This window comes from Eupeodes corollae, chromosome 3 (assembly GCF_945859685.1).
Source record: "Eupeodes corollae chromosome 3, idEupCoro1.1, whole genome shotgun sequence".
Lineage (NCBI taxonomy): Eukaryota > Metazoa > Arthropoda > Insecta > Diptera > Syrphidae > Eupeodes > Eupeodes corollae.
This window is the reverse complement of record NC_079149.1, coordinates 116357569-116378627: the sequence shown is the minus strand read 5'-3', so window position 1 is coordinate 116378627 and position 21059 is coordinate 116357569. Positions and strand designations below refer to the sequence as shown.

The 21059-nt window shown below is 29.6% G+C and overlaps 1 protein-coding gene across 4 annotated transcripts in view; it reads right to left on the bottom strand.

Annotated features, from left to right (window-relative positions):
- LOC129949881 (uncharacterized) overlaps positions 1–6632 on the bottom strand; it is a 103738-nt gene extending 97106 nt beyond the window's left edge. Inside the window, exons 1-2 of one of the 4 annotated variants that reach the window (XM_056061590.1) lie at positions 5546–6632; positions 4828–4924 (exon numbers count right to left, since the gene is read on the bottom strand). The gene's annotated coding sequence lies outside the window, so the exon portion shown is untranslated. Of the gene's footprint in view, positions 1–4827 lie in introns of all 4 variants that reach the window. The other 3 variants (XM_056061591.1, XM_056061589.1, XM_056061592.1) reach the window with 3 other exon arrangements.
- Positions 6633–21059: the final 14427 nt, after the last annotated feature.

Here is a 21059-nt window from a genome sequence, read left to right as displayed (position 1 = left end):
TCTAAGAACAAAATTACTTGACGTTGCTCTAAGGGACATGTATTGGTTTCGTATATAAATTCTATTTATTTCTTTCTGCCACCTACATAACTAATAATAACTTTAAGGGGAAATATTGAAGAGAAAAAAATACTTTTTTATTGATATAAACTTATAAAACAAATACCTTTTGATTTTTCCAAGACACATATGTAAATTTTTCAACAAAAAAAAAATTAAAAAATTAAAGTTTTTCGATTTCGATGATTTTAAATATTACAATTTAAACAAATTTTTAGCACATCATCTAACGAAAAAAAATATTTGTTCATTAAAATAGTTCTTAATTTAAAACAAACATTAAATACAAAAATGGTTTTCTATCACCTAGTAAGATAAGACTGGGGATAGTTCGCCTAAATTTTACTTACAATCTATTTCATATTTTCAAGGTACAACTATGAAGATAAATATCAAACGAAAAATTGTATTTTCTGCTTTGAAATACAATTTAAAAAATTAAAATATCGATTCTCGGAGGAAAAGAAATTCCATATATGAATTAAGTCAAAGGGATTTAAATTAATCACAAACAAAAATGTGTAAAGGGCAACAAACATAGTGTTCTCTTAAAAAACTTGAGATATAATAATTTTACTCTTAGCTCCTAATGTGGATAAAGAGCTATTTAGTAGGTATAAAACAGGTTGTCAAAATTGATAATGCCTTGTCTAAGGAAATTATAAATTTTTCGGGTGTTCCTCAAGGTAGTCACTTACTAACGACTTATTCACTTACTTTTTTGTAAATGTCTTCTGACTATTTGAAAATATTCAGTTCCCTAAATTAAATTAACGATGAACAAAAAGTTCAAATTGATTTAAATAATTTAACTAAATGGTGTAATATCAATGGGCTATATTTTAACAATAAGAAATGTAGTGTTGTGACATTTTCTAGAAATCAGAGACCATTGAAAACGATGTTTTACAAAGACTTGATAGCCATAAGGATCTAGGCGTAATGTTCGATTCTAAAATGGATTTCTCAAATAACATAGACCATGCGATCTCAAAAGCAAAGACTATGCTAGGGTTTGTTTTTCGAAATTCAAAAGATTTAGAAGACCCCTATACATTAAAAGCTCTTTATTCTAGTCTCGTCCGACCACATTAAGAATATTGTATGGAGCCCCTTACCGCGTCTAGCATTTGTCGTATAGAAAACGCTCTAAAAAGGTTCACAAAGTTTGCCTTACGAAAAATATTAAGTTATTCAAATGTTCCATCTTATTAGACGAGATAAATTAAAATTGATCTAAAACCTCGTGATCAGAAAAGAAAATTAAACTCAATACTTTTTGCTTTTGATGTCTTGAATTTTAATATTAACTGTCCAGTTTTATTATCTATGTTTTTTTATTTATGCGCCTAGAAACTTGCGCTCTCGTGACTGTGATTTTTTAAATGTTCCTTACCACAGTACTAGCTATGTTTAGTATAATCCTATCACAAGAGCATGGATTTTAATGAATATGAATATTGTTTTAGTTATGTATGTCCTTTTTTCGCTGTTAATTTTATTTCTGGTATTTTTTTTCAAAAGAAGCCCATTTGTCACTTTTTTAACTACCTATTTTTTCCTAAACAAACCTCAAAGTATTTTTTTGTGTAATTCGAACAAATATTTACTTCAAAATTAATGTTTTTGTCTTAAGTCTTTCTGATTTTTTGTTAGAAAAATAATAATTTGTTGTTGTATTTTATAATGTGGTGACACTTGATAATCTTTAGTTGATTATGATTTATTTCAAGTGTATACTGTTCAAAAATTGAATTGAGTTGAAAAAAGTAAGTTGCTTTTACTACTTATTTAGACGATCTATATATATATAGGATTGATGTGGTCAACCTAAACTAGAAAACACATAAAATACAATCTAACCATAAATATAACAACACTGTATAACTAAGAACACCAAATATGAGAATACAATAGAAAAATTACTTTATCTTCTAAAACTTGAATCCATTTTTGATACCAATTGCCAGTAATTATTATAAATGATGCAACTGAACACGTCTTAAAAGTTAATATTGAAAAACAAAACTAAATTTGGGGGCCCCTTTCCAAATTATTAGAAATGTAAATCCAGAAGATATGTATTTAGCAAAATTATAAAATTAAAGTTCGTTATTTTATGATTTTAACTTTATGAAAATTTAAAGAAAATTACATGAACATTTATTTTTCGTTCAATTTTACTTAAATGTCTTGCCCGTTTCATCAAATTAAAAAAAAAAATATTCAATTAGGTTTTCCTATCAGTTTACCCTCAAACCCAGCTTTGTTTGTACTATGAAGTTCAGAGATTCATTTCTTAGCCGTGCTACTCGAATGTGGAATGCCTTACTATGCTCTATCTTCACCTACCATATAGTATTGTGCTGGTTTTTAAAATCAATGTATACCTTCGTTCTTCTTTTCTAACTTTTTTCTTTTACCCTTATGCTCACAATGTACCCTTTTACAAAAACCCTTTGAAATTCGAAAATGTATACAAAATATGTTTTTAATTCGAGTTAGTTTTATTGATTTTTTCAATTCAAAATTTAAGCCTAATTCGCATTTTCACAAAAAACAGAACTTTGTATGTGTGATTTCCTTTCCAAGAACAAAATGCGGCCAAAATCTTTATATCACGTACGTGGCACGAAAACACACCTCTTTCAATCATAATTATGTTTCTGTAGTATTTCCTGTTTTTGAGTAATTCATTTTAATCAACTTGCCTAATGAGCCTCAAACTTTCATTGTGAATCTTTTTTTTTTAGAAAATTGTAAAACTCGATATTGAAATATTGAATTTCTTAATATCTTTCCACTATGATAAAAAAACGCGATAGAAACGGTCATTTTGTGAAGCTAACAAATATCATACAGAACAGTGATGTCAACCGTTCAGTTTCAGTTTATGCATCATTGCGATTTTATGTTCAATTTGGAATAAACGTAATTACATGGAAGCTAAGTGTTTCATAATTAAATACAAAATAAATAAATTGGGTGGCGCATCAGTCCTTAGAGAACTAGGGCCTAGTGACTTACAACTCTGAACAATTCCTTTGGCGAGTAATGTTGTCACGGATGGATGCAGGTTGTTTCATAATTGCACCTGCTATATCCTTACCTAACTTATCTGTATCAAAAATATAACGCACACAATATAAACAGTAAGAAGCCCACAAACTGACGTATTAGAAAGTATTACGTAAATCACTTTTTCTAACTCTTTGAAATCGTACATCGTCAAGTTCAAGTAAATTGAAATGCAACACGTGACACATAAAAAGTGAATTAATCCTCCTTTTTTATTTCTATGACATTTTTTATTGTTTTATTTAAAAACAAAACATGTTTTTACTTTGGACTTGGACAATAATCCTTGAAACTGCCTTTCGTGCTGTTTCAGCTATCAATTTGTTATGAGAATCAATTTTATATCCACACAAAATTGCAACAATTGCAGAGATTATTTAAAAGGCACAAGGGCATACAAAAATAAACGTACTTTCAAAGAAAAAGGGGTTTAATACTACTTTGATAAAATTGTAAATCGTCAATATTGTTCATCATTTTTACCTCCTTTAAAAATTTAATTATTTTCTTTATAACAATTATTCTGATTTAAGAATAATTCAAAAAACCTTTTGTGTAAGGAGTGACAATCTATTTAAATAACATGCAACAAACCTTAACAAAGAACATGGAACATTTATTTGAAATATATTAAATTTGGAACATTTTACTAAACGTTTTAGTTTCCATTTTGATATTTTAGCTCAGGTAAAATGTTAAGATGCTTAGATCTTTGACAACTAGCAAAATTTAATTTAGCTTACTAAATTTGTTTCAAAATTTTACTTGAGTGTTCAAAATGTTGTGTTATAACTTAAATATTATTTTTATTTATTTTAAAACAATGAAAATTATCTGAAAAAAACATTTTATGTTAAAAATATTAAGAATATATTCTAATGCAGTCAAGAGTCATAATCATCAGCACTAAAATTTAACAAAAATTATTATTAAAATATTAATGGAAAATACTTCGGAAGTAAGAAAAATTAGATTCCAAGAAAAAAAACCCCACGAATAAACTTGAATGTAAAAAGTTAAAAATCGATTCTCAAAATCTTCTATTTAAAAAGTACTTATTTGGGAATTTTTCCATAGACCAAAAATAAAACCGAATTTTTAATTTTATAAATTTTAATTTACATTGAAAGAAGGACAAAAATAAAATTTTACCCTTGACCTTTTAATAAAGTTCGCAAGGTCATTTTCCAGGAAATATTTTTTTTTATTATTCAAATAAAAAATTTATATAATAGCTCAAATTATGATTTAAATTTGTCTTATAAAATTACTTAATTCATCAGAAAGTCCTTTTTCGTATAAATCTTTGATTTCTTCCTCCATAAAATAGATTTCCTTCCTTCTTTCAGTTCGAGTTCTGGTGGAGATTTATGTAGCTACACAATATTTCTAAGGAAATACGACAATTTCTTTGAAATGGAATCTCTTTAAATGTTCAAGCTAACATATTTTCTTCTTCATTCTTCTATAGAATTAAATTAATTTGCCAATATCTCTTCCCCCCAAGGCCAAGCAGTATATCTACACTTTTAAAGATAATTTAAGTACCTCACGTGGGGCGCCAGTTAACTTTTTTTCCTAAATTACCTTATTTTCTTATTTACAACTTGTAATAATTTCTTTTTGAACATAAATGATGGTTTCGAAATACATGCATCTATATATATAACATAAAATAATTTCACTCACCATCTATAAAAATGTGTAGGTATCCATATATTTAAAAAAATCGTTTTCAGAAAGATTCTTTCTTCTTTTCTTGATGAATTTTTTCTTTATTCTTCCTCTTCAAAAAAAAAAACAACACAAATTAAATCTTCATCACAAAAACACTTTCCCACACTTTTAAGAAAACAAAGCAAAAACAAAACTCTTAACCACAAGCTTTTTTTATATCATATACAACAAAAACATAAAAATACACACAAATTTTCTTCTTATTTTCTCTTGCTTTGGAAGAAAATGCTTTTAAAGGAAAAATTATATCTTTCAGGTTGCTTGCTTTGGTATATTATAGGTACGTGTATGTTTTCTTTACTGCACCACAAGAGATTTTTACAAGGAAAACAAAAACACAACAGAAAATTGGATAGAACGGAAAAAAATACGAAATAATCTATCGAACAAACTTAATTCCTCACAAGATTGAAAACTGAATCAAATGGAAATTGCTTTCTCAACATTAAATCAATCAGCGCCTTTCGTTAATTTGAAATTTTCAATTAGTCCTTGGGTAGTTTTTTTTTTTTAGCTCGTTTTTCTGTTTTTCTTAATTCCAATCGAATGGGTTGAAATAATTCTTTCGACATGAACTACCCGCCCCCTCTATCTGTGCAGTGCTTGGCTCTGTGTACAGAGGAAACAATAGCAACTAGAAAAACAATAACAACAAACAACTAGAACTAACAACAATAATAATAACTTCTTATTCCATGAGCGTACGGTGGCGGCGGCTGAAGTGTAACGGTAAGTGTTGTATAGCAAACGAAGCACTTCCTCGAAAGTACACCATCGATCGATTTCGTTTTCGATTGGCACTGGCTTTGGCACAAGCACTCTGCAGTCTACAACACTCTTTTCACTTGATATTTTTGCCGGTGTTCGTTCCGTTTGTGTAGGATTAGAATATCATTGTTTGTGTTGTTCGAGGTGGAAAATGACTTTTCTATTCACTTTATATTTTTCCACGAATACCTATTACGAGTCTACTAGAAAGCACCAAAGGTAAAACGGATCTTGGAGGAACGGGAGCCGGAGCCAGAGCTAGAACCGGAGCAACACTCGTGATGACATTGATTGATACTGCTTTATGATTTCCTTAATGCAGATTTTGTATAAACACACAAAGAATGCAACCAGCATATGATGTTCCTTCACGAACAGAACATTTTTCGAGATACTCTAATTTTTTGTTTGTATTTCTAAGCAACCGACATCACACACCGAAAAAATGCCAATATGCCTTTTTCTTGCTGCTGAGGCAGTATAATAATAATTCCGTCGGTATAGAAGCGACGAGACGAGACGTAAAGTGCCTTATGTATGAACTCCGACGCGCCACTTAAAAGACTGAGCGGAATTTCTTCTGCCGCCATGATAGTTGAATCCATGCAACATACATAACGGAATGGCAACGGCAAAGGCAAAAGCAAAGGCAACAGCACCAACAACAGCAACGTCACTAGTACAATGGCAATGGGGCGAAATTATTACGGAGCGAAAAGTGCCCTATAGCCTGTGTGTACCGTTTTGTCGTGTGCCATTTGGTGGATTTTCTTCTTCTGTGATATCAATTCTTCCTTTTTATTTTTGCTACCTCTGGCTGGTACTGGCGTTATTGAGCTGGCGCTGGTGCTTCCTCTGGTTGGACTTGCACAAGGCAGCGTTCGTTTCGTTGGTTGGATTTCTTCGATTTGATGAAGCACCCCCGCAGTGTATCCGAAATTTGGGTTGTGAAAAAGTAAACAGACGAAGTTGAGGAACATAGAAAGAAATGCAATACAAAAGTGAGAGTGGTTTTCTGTAGTCGTCGTGTTCGTCGTGGTTGTCCGGGACCGTGGACAGCGTAGTTTAACAGAGTCACAGAATTGAGACTGTTGGAGATAATAGCAGTGAGGGCGAATTTATCTTTTTGTGAGTATGTTAACTTTTTAACAGAAACTGTACTCAGTCTGTTAAGTTCCTGTGTTCTTATGTGTTACTTTACTAAATGCCTTTATGGTGTTTTTTTCTGCGACATAGGTTGGTACACGCATGAATATGAATTTAAGTGAATATACGTAGCTTTATATTTATTAAATATTTATAAGTTTAGTTATTTATTTGCTTTTGCATGGTTGGCAATGGCAGAAGTCAACAAACTGCTTGTGCTTTCGTGGATAGAGTAGGTATAGAAGTGTAGTATAGGGGATGGGGTAGGTACTTGCACGTGAAGAAAAAATTGATTCAAGTCAGGTGAGCAAGTAGGTACCAATTAGGTTGGTTAAGCTGATGAGAATTTTAACCCTGTGGTCGTGAAGTAAAAAGTAAATACCACCACCACAATAATGCCTTAGATTATTTTCTTTTGTATCTTGGTGAACTAGCGAAATATTAAAGTTGAACGCATGAAATGAATTTAAAAGTTAGGATTATTAATTTTTAATATAGAACTGAAACTTTAAATAAAATGAAATTTCAAAACAAAACAGGAAACAAGCATTTCGACACAATCAACGCGAAAAACTCTCTATGTATAGGTTACATATGTGCATACAAAGACAAGTATATTAAGAATTTAGAAAAATTTAACGTTTAAATCCACATTGTAAGAGCAAAAATAACTTTTATTTTAATATTTACAAATCTAAAAATCAATAATATTTGCATGTGATTTGTCCTTATTTTGTTTTGAGGCTGTAAATTATATCTGCAATATACGTTGGTCAAAATCTTATACTCATTTAGAGCAAAAGATTAAAAAAAAGGGATGCGGGACGTATGAGTATTTTTTTGAGTGTATGTTTTTTGAACAGCTAAAAATCTTTTAATTTAAGTTTAATACTAAGTCAACCATAATTTAGTTTTGTATATAATATAAATATACAATAATAAACAGCTTTAAATAATAAATGCAACACGGCACTCGATTATAATATGGTAATAACACGCAACTTAGCAAAATGGCATGCACATATCTCTATAGTGACTTATTTAGAGAAAAAAAGTTATACGAGTACATGAATAATATAAATATAATATATTAAAATTGCAATGTTGAGATAATTCATGCAATACAATTTGAGCGCTTATTGAATTGCCTGAAATATTTTTAGGCTTAAAATATGTACTTCAAGTAGGTAAGAATGAAATAATTGAGTTTTCATTTCCTAATCGGAAGGTCGTAGTTTGTTGTTGATACTGTCGGTCACCAAAATAATAAGTAATAAAATTAAGAAAAATTTACAATTACCATGGTTCAATACCTACAGGTTTATCTGAAATAAATTTAAAAAACTAGATTTGACAGCATAAACAAACTTTAAATTGCCTACAGAGCTTTTGATTTAACATTTTTCTTTTTTCGATTAAAGACACTGGCATATTTATAGAAAAATAAAAGAGGAAAACATTTTACTCTTTAATATACCTATACAAAATTTTAGTGTTTTCGAAAATTGTTGAAAAAAAAACGAGATAGATATTTTATAAGAAATAAATAAAGAAAACAAATTATAATTTTTGCTCTGACAAAAAATATGTATTCGTTTTTAGAGTAGGTACACTGAATTAAAAAAATTAATTGTGTTTCAAAATTAAATTTATAAAGTGGGCCTCATTGTGTTTTTAACTTCCCATAGGAAGTTATTGTAATGGGTCAGATTTGTCGAATTGAAAATTTTGACATCCCTCGACGTTTCAAGGTCCCTAGAGTCGAAATAAAAGATTTTAAGAGAGATGTCTGTGTACGTACTTTCGTACGTCCGTACGTTCGCCACGTTTTTTCGTCATTGATAGCTCATGAACCAGAAGAGCTATCGACTTTAAATAAATTTTGTTATACAGATAATAATGCACAAGGAGGCAGAATCGACTCTCAAAGAAATTGCACTGGTGGTTTTGTTACCACAGCAGTTTAAAAAAAGGTGTAAATACATCACGAACCAAGAACGCCAGAGACTTGAATTAAATGTTATAAACTGAAACGTGATACTAAACAAATATAGTTTTGGAAAAAAAAAACAATTAATGTTTTTTTGTCAATCAAAAAAAAACTGAAAAAAAATGTTTACCTCGAAACTTTTACGAATAAAAAATGATTTCATCTCTAAAACAATTTTTGCAACCAAGAATAACGTTTTTTTGACAGTTTTTTATAAAAATAAAAACAAAAAAAACATAAAAACATATCTTTTCAAAAACTTGAGATTATGGGTCCAAACTTATTTTTTTTTTATAAGAAATATTGATTTCATCATTCGGAAAATTTTGAGAAAAATCGAATAAACAGTTTTTGTACAAAAACTGAAAACCCAAACAAGAAAATAATTAAAAGTTGGTAAAACTTGATTTTGGACCCAAATATCTTTTCAAAACCTTGAGACATTGGCTTTAAACTACTTTTATCTTTTAAAAAATATTGTTGAAATTTTAAGAAAAATCTAATTGACAGTTTTTATAATTGGTTACAATTTACTTTCGATTTAAATAAATCTTCAAAAATTATAAGTATAGTCTACAAAAACTCTTTTCATTTCACAGAAAGTATTGTTTTCGATATTCGGTAGTTTTTTTTATAAAAATCCAAAAGTTCATTTTTTTCATACAAAATTCATTTCAATTTGTGAAAATTTTAAAAATGCTACTAAAATTGGTAAAAAATTGTTTTTGACTAAAAATCTATTTAACAGAACTAGATTTTCAAGCTTAAATATTTCTTAATATGAAATATAATGATAGTAGTTTAAAAATAAAAATTCACTCTTTTAGACCTAGTTCAACTTTTTCAATAATCCAAACAACAATATTTTATACAAAATAAAAATATACAAAAATGGTACCAAAAATTGGTTTTCACTTCATCATTATGATGTAAAAGAAAATTTTGACTTTAAGCTTTCATTTTATACGAAAAATTCTAATTAACTATTCGCACAATCTAAAAAAAAATATTCAATTTTTAGTGTCTTTTGCATCGATTTCATTTCTTAAACTCGAACTTCTCCACCCCAAACAACTTCAACTTCAAATTTTGAATGAAGTGCTTTAATTGGCATTTTGGTTTATTTTAAAATGTTTAAGGTTCATCAATTGGAAGATATCTTTTTTGTATGATATTATTATTTATTTTTTTTAATTAACATATTTAATTTTATTCAGAAGAAGAACTTTATTTTGGTGTGGGATTGTTTTGATTTAAGTTTCAGATTATTTTAAGATGTCATATCCTTACGAATAAAATTCTCCCAAAACAATCAATTATTGCTTTCAAATTTTTGAATTTTTCTGCTGCCCTCTATGATAGCTCGATAGAACTAAAAATGTTAAAAACTTCAAACCTTAAAACTACTCATTCAAACACAAAATAAAGCGAATTCATATGAAATGCACTCAAACACATTTTCCGCCACAAACTAACAGTCTGTTTTTTTAAAACAACAGCAACAGCAACATAACAACATTGTTGGACGTTCCCCTACATTTAAGGCGAATTTATCTGGGATTCAAAAACAGGTTGTTTTTTGGCTCTCACTCTCAATTTGACTCTCACTTTTTTTGTTTTTATTTTCAAAGAGACAACCTGAATTCGCCGAGCGCAACAAATTCTATTTTGTTTTTGTATTTATGTAGATATTTTGAATTGCTCGAGCAAAAACACTATGAATGCAATCAACTGGCAATCAGTATAAATAAGAAATGAATTTTATTTGTCATGCTCGCTCGGTGGTCGAGTGTCGTCGTCGTAGCTCGTCCTCGTCGTCTTCGGCGAGAGTATCTAATATGCAATGCACTGTACGTTACAACGACTTATGATCGACGTATAGTAAGAGTGAATCTTTTTTAGAAAGAAAAAAAGAACTTGCACAAAATGTGTTTTATCTTCTGCTGCTTTGCTTTGGTTGCAAATAGTTTTGATTTCTTAGAGATGCACTCATTTACATAAAATACACATGTTTAATTTTAGAATTTAAAAATAGATTTGATTTTTTCAAGACTCTTAATATAGCCACACAACACACAAGTGGGGAATAGAAGAGGGATGTATCGAAATGAACTTCTATTGTGTATTGACATAGACTAGGTATGTACCTACAGATAGTTGTGTATCTATAATAATCATCATTTATTTTCAAGATACTTAGACTGAAACTCGGTATAGATACTTAGGTATAATATGAAGTGGAATGCACTTTGCTATTCTTATACCAACCAACAACAGGTTAATTTATTGCCCTAGTTATGAGGCCTGAAAAGTGGTTGTTTTGTGTTAGGAATGGTTGTTGTTGTTGTTGCAATACCTATTCGGTGTGGTTTTGATTTATTTACTTAAGATCTTTATTAATTTTCATTAAAGGATTTGATTTGTGGTTTTGAGGTAAGCAGGATATTTGGATACTTACTTGTAGACATGTTCTGAGAAAGAGTAATAATAATTACAAATTCCTTTGACAATTAAACCAAAATAATTATTTACCCACCACACACACATTCTTAATAGTGTGAGCTCGCATTGAAAATCATTACCAGGTTAGGTTGGTGTGTACGTTTATGATATTAATAAATTCCAAAGCACTTCTGTATATAAAAAGTTACCTACCTACCTAATTAACTTATGGCTTTTTACTTTTGACCGGAAACAGAGGAATCTTCTTGCAAACATGAAGTTTACTATACAAACGTACACATGTATATATGTATATCTGGCGTAAAGGGTATCCGAATATTAGGTATGTTTTATGAAATATAATAACCATAAAAGTATAAGAGTATCAATTATTAACGTTGTGGCTTTTGTCACACAGATTCTGGTAGTTGGGTATAACCATTTATAATTTTTGTCAAAACGTGAAGGTTTTTTGTTAATGACAAACTTTAATTTTCAAAAAACAGAAAAGTGAAAAATAAAAAAAAATGAGGTGATTAGTTCTTTTACACACTAATTACAATAATAAAAATACAAAGAACTCAAATGTTATAAATGTACTCGTACTTCAAATGAGGAAATAATTAGTTATGGACAGTCGCATGGAGTCCTAAGCCTTTGTGGCAGTAGCAATTTTAGTTTTCAGAGCATATTCCATATAAAATTTTCAAACCAGCCAACCGTCATTTCTACATATGTATGTGTATGTATTGAGATTTGAATAAATTATCTTTTATGACCATACCATTAACGTAATTAATTGATTGTAACGTCATAAGTTGTGTGATGATATTTAGATTAGTGTTTTTTGAGGTAAAATTATTGATGTGTTTTATACAATCATTTTTAGGTAGGTATATGATAAAGGTTTACCTGACTAGTGACTAATACCAAGAGGAAATTATTGGTTAAATTTGAAAATTACCAAATTAATTCCAATAATATTTTTGATAATTATATTATCTGTATATTTGTAAATAGAATTTTATAAATCTACTTAGTTATATATTTGTTTAAATATAGAACTTAGAATAAATAGTGGAAAAGTGGTTTTTATTGAACCTCAAAGCATAATCTATTTCAGGTTTATTAAAAAGTTAATATCAGTGTAAAATGATGCTTGTAATTTTTAATATGATGAAAACAAACTTTTTTCCAGGAAGAGTATTTAGAATTGTAATGAAGTGAAATAATAGATAATGATTAATTCCGTTGAATTAGTCAAACTGAATTTAAACATGTGTGAAATAAGTTAGGAATTTAGAATAATTATTAGTATTATAATAAATTTGTTCGTTTTTTTAATAGAAATTTAACATTCTTTTTTTTAAGAAATTATCTGGAAATTTGATATAACTAAGTCTTGAAAAGTCGATAAATAGCTATCAGTTTGTAATGTTTTCTTATTTGTTTAAAAATGATGATTCATTAAGTAGATGAATATTTTTACTTCCAAAATATACGAACTATATTGCAAGTAGTGCATTCGTAAAAATTTGGAACTGGAGATTTTAATAAAACCTGACATTTCGATTGAGTTCTAACTTTAAAAATAAGGTTTTAAGTAGAATCACGTTCTTAAGACCAAAAACAATAGAAAATAATTGGCATTGAAATAATAAAAGAAAAACTTATTTTGAAATAAGTTAATCTGAAAATATAGGTTCCATTTTTATATAGACTCTTTAGAAACGGGTGCATATTCCACTTTCCATTGTACAATATTAACCCATCCCGTCTACCAATATGTCTTGCTGAAAAAATTGTTATTTTTCGTGTTTTGTTTAAAAAGTTGTCTGTTGATTTTTTTTTATAAATTGCTAACAATATTTGGCATATAATGAAATAGTTTGATTTCAAAATCTATTTTTGCTAAAGAGATTTTTAGTCGAAAACCAGTTTTTACCAATTCTAGTAGTGTTTCTTAAAAGCCTTCATTTCTTATATAAACAAATACAAGTTGGGTGAAAGAAATTAATTTGAAATCAATATCTTCTATTGTTCAGGAGATATCGAGAACCGAACATTAATTCTTATACAAAATTTACTGAATGTCGAAATCAAATTTTTTTGGGAGATAAAATTATTTAATTTTTAATTTTTGAGAAGTATTCGATTCTACAGTAAATTTTTACCAAGTTTAAGTATTGTTTTTTTCAATTCCATCTTTCAATTCCAAAATTCTACGAGATGTCAAAAACGTTATTCTTCGTTACATAAAACTATTAAAGAAATTTTAAAATTAAACTTAAAATCGTTTTTAGTTTGTAAAATATTCGGGGTTACAAATATTTTTGTTCAGTTTTTTTGATTTATAAAAAAAAAAGTTAATTGGATTGTTTTCCAAAAATGGACTAGTTTGGTATCACGTTACATTATATACTTTAAAATTAAATCTAATTCAAGTTGCTAGCGTTATTGATTCATGAGATATTTTGGGTTAGCCAAAATGGTCACTTTTTTTTAAATTGCTATGGTAAAAAAAAAACCGCCCAATATTTTGAGAGTCCTCTCTGCATCTTTCTGCATTATTATCTGTGTAAAAAAATTTATTTGAATTCGATATCTTTATTAGTTCTTGAGCTATGGACTACGAAAAAAACTTATTGAACGTACAGACGTATACATATATACACGCTCGTAAGGACATCGCTCTAAAAATCTTTTATTTAAACTTTAGGGACCTTAAAACGTCGAAATGTCAACAATTTTAATTCAAAAAATCGGACCGTATTAACAAATTTTTTGAACAAACAAGTTTGTAAACATTCAACCATAATATCAAAATTTGTCCAGAGTTTAAATCATGTGCCTCGGTAAGTATCGCACACTCTTAATAAGTTATTTAAACAAAACAAAAGTACCGTTCATGTTACCACATGAATCCAAAATTGTCTCACGAAATCCGAGCCAAAGGATTTCAATTAGCTTTCAAGCCGACCACTTCATCAGATTGATATTTTGTGATTGAAACCACTGACTGTAATGACGTAAATTGAAAATATGCTGAATTGACAGAAATCATCTAAAATAGGCAACCAATCACTTTGGTATTGGCTGTTTTGTTCATCCTAGTGATGATGAAGGCGAGTACAATCTTACTACAATCGTGAAAAACTCTCCAAACAACGACCACTACCATATCCTTAACTTCTTTCGGATCTTAATTTAGTTTTTTCCTCAGACCCCGTCAATGACTCTTAAGACTATCTGACTAAACATAAACTTTTTTAAACATTAAAAATAGTCAACAATATATTACAATCGTAAATTTTTTATCAAAATTGCTTTGATCCGTTTTTGATATAATTGACCTTTTTTAACAAACTCTGAATAATATCTTAGGTTCCATTCTTTTCACGAACTTAAAAATGGTCCCTTAAAGTAAAATAAGTCTTAGCAACTTTAATCAATAAAATTTCTTTAAAAACTTTTCTCGCAAACATTTTGTCATTGGGTTAAAGATTAAATATTAATTTCTATGCAAAATGAACTTTATCTACTGTTTAAATAACGTTTTAAATGGACGTTAACATGTCAGCTCTTTACAAACATATCACAAAGTTATTGTTCGTGTGCTTGTTTCTTATGTTTGTTTATGTTATATGTATTATTATAATCCTATACAACATGCGTTGAGCGTGCATGCGTGATGATGTCTTTTTCCACCTTTTAATTTATTTATTCTTATCAAATGTTCTATCTAATACAAAACAAAATTGATTGACTCACCTTGACACCTACCTTCATAGGACATCTGTTAGCAACAATGTTAGTAACAATAAAAAATGAAATACCACGCGGTTTTGTAAACATTAGCCATTGACAAATTAATAGAGTGCCTTCATCATACAACAATACCTTTTTTCTTTCATAAGTTAAAACAAATAATGCAAAACAAAATATCTAAATTTATTTCTAAGCAAATTAGTGTAGACTTAAAAGTAAGTAAGGATAAATTTAAAAACAAATTCAAGTGGCATGAGAACACAACTTGAACTTCAAGTCTATAACCAGGAGAACAAAAAAAAATTCTCCAACCAAAGCTTTAACATAATTTGCAACATCCTGTAAATGAGGGTAAATTTGAAGTTTAATTTTAGAATACAATTCTATCTATTCCATCATTTGATATCCTTCAAAAGGTGGTTGTAACGTTGTAACGAATGTTTATCATTACGTTTTCGTTTGTATGAAGTAGGTTTAAGGATTTTAGAAAGTACAAGAGGAAACATTTATATATATGCCTACTCATGAGTAACTTGGGTTTTATTTACACACGTGTGAAACTTGTGACATAAAGGTATCGAATGAATAAAATGTTTCTTATAGTAATTGATGTTTCGTTGGTTTTGGAGTACTTACATTAAAATTTAAAGAAGTTTAATTTCTTAAACTTTTGTTTTATTTTCATATTGAAATTAAAATAGGTAACTTAAAAGTCAAACAAAAATAACTAGTTTACACTAATCTAACACTCCTAAAGGATCAAACTATTTAAATAGTTTTAAACAATAATTATTCTATTATTTGTACATAATCAAGAATCATAATAAAGAAGGGCTTTCCAACAAGAGGTTTCGTTTTGAACAGCCCGCTATTTCGGCAGTAGTCACTTTAGTGATGTCATCTTTAGACAGTTTACAAGTTAAATAAACATTGTTAATAAAAATAGTGTAATATTTACTTAAATAAAGCATTGTATATGTTAAATTTCAATGATGAGCAGCAATGGTAAAACTAAAGCACTTTTGAAAAGTCATTCTCGGTCGGTAATAGTGAAATTAAACTGGTGGAAAATTTAGATCTTTTGGGCCAACTTAGTCAGGTGAAAAATTGAAACCGTACGTCTGTTCGACCTTAAGTTCGCGAAGTTTTTTCGTCGGCCATAGCTGACCAGAAAAGATATAGACTTCAAATAAATTTTGTTATACAGATAATAATGCAGAAAGGGCTCTCAAGAAATTAGCATGGGTATATTTTTGAAAAAAATATAAATCAATAGAATTAAAAAAAGAAATTTGTTACCTAAAAAATTTTACGAAAAAAAATGGTTTTATCTCCAAGACTATTTTGTGCAACGAAAAATAACGTTTTTAACATCTGGTAAAATTTTGAGAAAAATCAAATTTACAATTTTTTTTACAAAAAATAAAAACCTCAAAACTTTGAGAAATTGATTTTAAACTAATTTTATTTTTTAAGAAATATTTTTGTCAAAATTGAGTATCATTCTGAGAAAACAAAATCGAATCGACAGTTTTTTTACAACAAATTAAAAACTTAAGAAGTAGTTAACAAAAGTAGGTCAAAATTGATTTTCGACACAAATATCTTTTCAAAAGTTTTAAATTATGTCTTCAAATTAATTTAACAATATAAGAAATATTGTTTTCAACATTAGGACAAATTTTAAGAAAAATTGAATTTAAGAAAAATTGAAAAAATAAAAACTTAAAAGAAAAATTAACAAAAGTTAATATCTTTTTTAAAACTTTAAATTATGATTTCGAACCAATTTTAACTTATAAGAAATGTTGTTTTTTACGTTCTGTAAAATTTTGAAAAAATCTAATTGATGGTATTTTTACAAAAAATAAAAACCCAAACAAAAAATGAATACAAATTTTTAAAAATTTATTTTCTACACAATTATCTTTTCAAAACTTTGAGATATTGGTTTAAAACTACTTTTATCTTTTAAGAAATATTTTTTTCAACATTCCCAAAAATGTTGACAAAAATCGAATTGACAGTTTTTTTACAAGAAATAAAGACCTAAAAAATACCTTCATATAAGTTGGTCAAAATTGATTTTCAACTCAAATATCTTTTCAAAAATTTAAGATTATGGCTTAAACTACTTTTATATTTTAAAAATATTGTTTTCAACATTCCGAAAAATTTTGAAAAAAATCAAATTGACAGTTTTCTTACAAACAATTAAAAGCTTCCAAAAAAAATTCCAAAAATTGGGAAAAATTTACTTTTCAAAAATTAAAAGTATTGTCTTCAAACTTTTTATTTCACGGAAAATATCGTTTTCGATATTCAGTAATTTTTTTTTTATAAAAATCCAACAGTCAGTTTCTCATATAAAAATAAAATCTACAAGAAATAGTACGCAGATTAAGTAAAAGTTTATGGCGGGTTCTTAATATCTCACAAATTAATTTCATTCCTCCAATTTGTAAACATTTAAGCAATGCTACTAAAATTGCTAAAAATTTGTTTTCGACTAAAAATCTATTTAAGAACACTAGATTTTCAAACTAAACTGTTTCTTGATGTGAAAAATATTGTTGGTAATTTTAAAATTTGTCAGAATAATTCAACTGACAACTTTTTTAACACAACTCGAAAACCTACAAACTTTTAATCAAGACAAATCGACAGACGGGATGGGAAGGTATCAGTGTGGCTCGCATTCCATCTTTTTTAAAGTTTAATTAACACAAGAACTCAAGCCGACCTATAAAAATGTATCAAAACGATCCAGATTTACATCGAATAATCAGTGAAAAATTGTATTCTATTTTTGATAAGCCCACGTTGATTTCTTATAAGTTATTTGAATTTTAATAATCCATTAAAATTCAATTAAAAAAAGAAATCAGCTCTAAAAATTTGTTTTTGTTTTATTTTATTTCCATAGGATTCATTTTCCTTGAAACTCATTTGAAAATTCATAACGCACAAACTCTAGTTAACCTAATTCTGCGATGATGTGCCATATGCGTTGCATAAAATATCTTAAAACCTTGGTTTCGGTTGACATTTCTGGATATGTGCATAGCACAAATCCTTGAGTCTGATTCTATTTCTATGCGTTCATTATTATCTCTTCCTATTCGTCTATAGAATTTTACTTAAAGCTGTATCTGCTTACACCTTTTTCTATATTTGCATTTTCATATTATGTATCAAATGCACATTCAAAAACTAAAAAGCCTATACCAATGCCATAGATGGGTTTTTGTGGCTGGCTTGGCTTGGCTTGGCTTGTGGCTTTGGCTGGCATGCAAGTGTCAAGGTGCGCCCTTTTGCTGGTGCTGTGTATTTTTTTTGTGTGTGTACTGTAATGTAAATAATGTTTTTCTTCCTTGGATAGCACAGTTCGCGAACTGTCTGGTGATTATTCAGCGAAGGTACATACAATGACTTACAATAAGTAGGTACATATATCTTATACCTACATCAAGTAACGTGAATCCGTCTGCCTTCAAGGAACCGCACCAAGTCGAATAGCAGCAGCAACTCCATATATGCACATGTAACATACCTTCAATGGTGATATGGCATCTTCATGGCGAACAAGGCGAAGAAGAGATCAAATAACCAGGTTGAATTGCCGGTAGCACGATGCACGACGAACGACGACGATGGCCACCAGCCACCGACCAGTCTTTAACCTGCACACTTTGTCTCCTTGTTCATTGAATGACAAAGCCACTAAAATGTACGTGGATGTGAGGAATCACTAAAGGTATAGGGTATACAAGAAGTGTAGATAGGTATAGTGGTCGTTGCAACAAAGAAGATACCCATCATCATCATCGGAATCGTGGCTCACCCTTTTATGCAGCAAAAGCACACCAGAGAAGAGAGATTAAGGTGGCAACATGCTGAACATGACATCCGCATGTCCGATGTCCATATGGGGCAGATATACAGGAAGCCATCTGCCTGGGATGAGTTATTGGGTCAATTTGTTGTCATTTCCTTGTGTTTTGTTTGAGAGAGTTCATTTATGTGTTTATCTCGCAGTCGCAGTCGCAGTTGCCTGATATCTGTTTTTGTGCATCATCTCAAAATCATCATCTTGCCGCTTCCCGTGGACAAACAAACAAACAAATCCCTTACCATCCCCTAGCGTACAAATATTTTGAACAAATGACGTGCCACTTGAATTTATCGAAATAATAATTAATGGACTTTCTTTGGAACGAGTATACTCGCGTTTAGTGTGCACCACTGTAAGACCCATGAAACCATCATCGCATCGCAGCCAGCGCAGCAGCGCACCAAAATCACCCTTTTCGAATTTGTGACGATAATCGAATTGGGCGCGTTTGTACTCCTCATCATCGTCGTCATCATTATTTTCGTCTTCTTCGACTTGGTTTTCACTTTGGTGTGGCTCGGGATGCTATCTTAATCTCAAATAACCCTTAACAAGAAATGACTCTATTATCAACAGAGTTCAATAAAATCGAATTTTCAGATGTAGGGAATTGAAATTTATTGAATTTTCAAAGATGCTCCATACACACAGAACATAGATTTAGATTACAGTTTTTCAAGAGTATCTTCCAAATGTATAGATATAAATTTTCCAATAATAATTGTATATCAATTTACAGAAAGGGGGGTTTAAAATCATGCTTAACATTGAGTTTAATGTGCTACTGACCTTTGAATAGTTTGAAAAACATTCAAAGGTGTACTAACAATTTTTTTTCAATTCGATAATCCCCTCAAGGTAAAACAAAAATAACAAATCATTGAGAAAAAAAGGCCACCAGACCTCTTTAATTAAACTGGGTCGAATTTCTAAGCTTTGTAATTTAATTTGACTAAAAGAATTCTTGTTGATAAAAATCAGTTGTCAAACAAAAAAATTAAAGCAAAGATTACGAGTATTCACCTTTAAAATCTTATAAGGGACTTATCCGCATTAAGATTCGAGAATGTAATTTAATGAAGTCTTGTAGATTTGTAGCTTAGGAAAAATAATAACCATTAAATAAAATAGAAAACATATCGACAAGTCAAAATCCAAATCTGAAATAACTGCGCAGATCATTAAAATTGAAAGTGTCACAATATAAAAAATGGATGTCCGAGTGACTTAAGAAAAAGTGAAAGTTGGAAAACAGAGCGACTTAATTTTCAGTTTTTAAATATCACAAAGCTGAATAAAAATTTAAGTCATCAAAAGTTGCATAAATCGGCCCGATTTGTTGATGGACATTTAAGGTCCCTAGAATTTAAAATAAATAAATATATTGAACCAGGGCCTAGTGACTTACAACTCTCAACCATTCCTGTGTGCGAGTACTGTTGTCAACAATGGAAGAGAGCTGCAATTTTAGGCCGAATCCAAACGGCTAATTTGAAAAAGCACTTTTTCATGACAAGAATTACTCTTGAAGGATTTGTCAATTCCTCGCAAAAGGCAATACCCGCGAAAATGATTTTTTTTAAATTAAGGTGGCACAGGCAGGGATTAAACCCAAGACCCCTTGCATAACAGTCCAACGCACTAACCATCATGCCACGGGTACTACTTAGAGAATTTAAAATAAAGAAATTAAAAAGAATGGCTGTGAGTTAGACGGTAGTACCCGTGGCATGATGGTTAGTGCGTTGGACTGTTTGACATTTATACCACACTCTTCAATAATGGAATTAATAATGCATATTTTAATACCCGCTGTTGTTTATCCTCTCCCGAAAAAGGGAAAGGACAACTATAACCTGTCAAATCTTCGGTCGATATGTATTCTTCCTAGCATGAGCAGAGTTTTCGAGAAGATAATTAGGGCTCTGACTCAGTGGGCTGCAGACAACAAAATAATTCCGGATAAACAGTTCGGGATCAAAGCGGGCCATGACACAATTTATTCTGCGTCTAAAATAGTTTCTTATATCGAATGGAATAAATGATAACAACAATGCACATGACGTGCTGTTCTGGTTGTTTTTGAAAAGGGCTTTGACACCGTATGGTTAGAGGGTCTTTACCTTAATCTGAGTAGGCTTGGCATAAGCAAACCATTGTTGTATATACTTTATG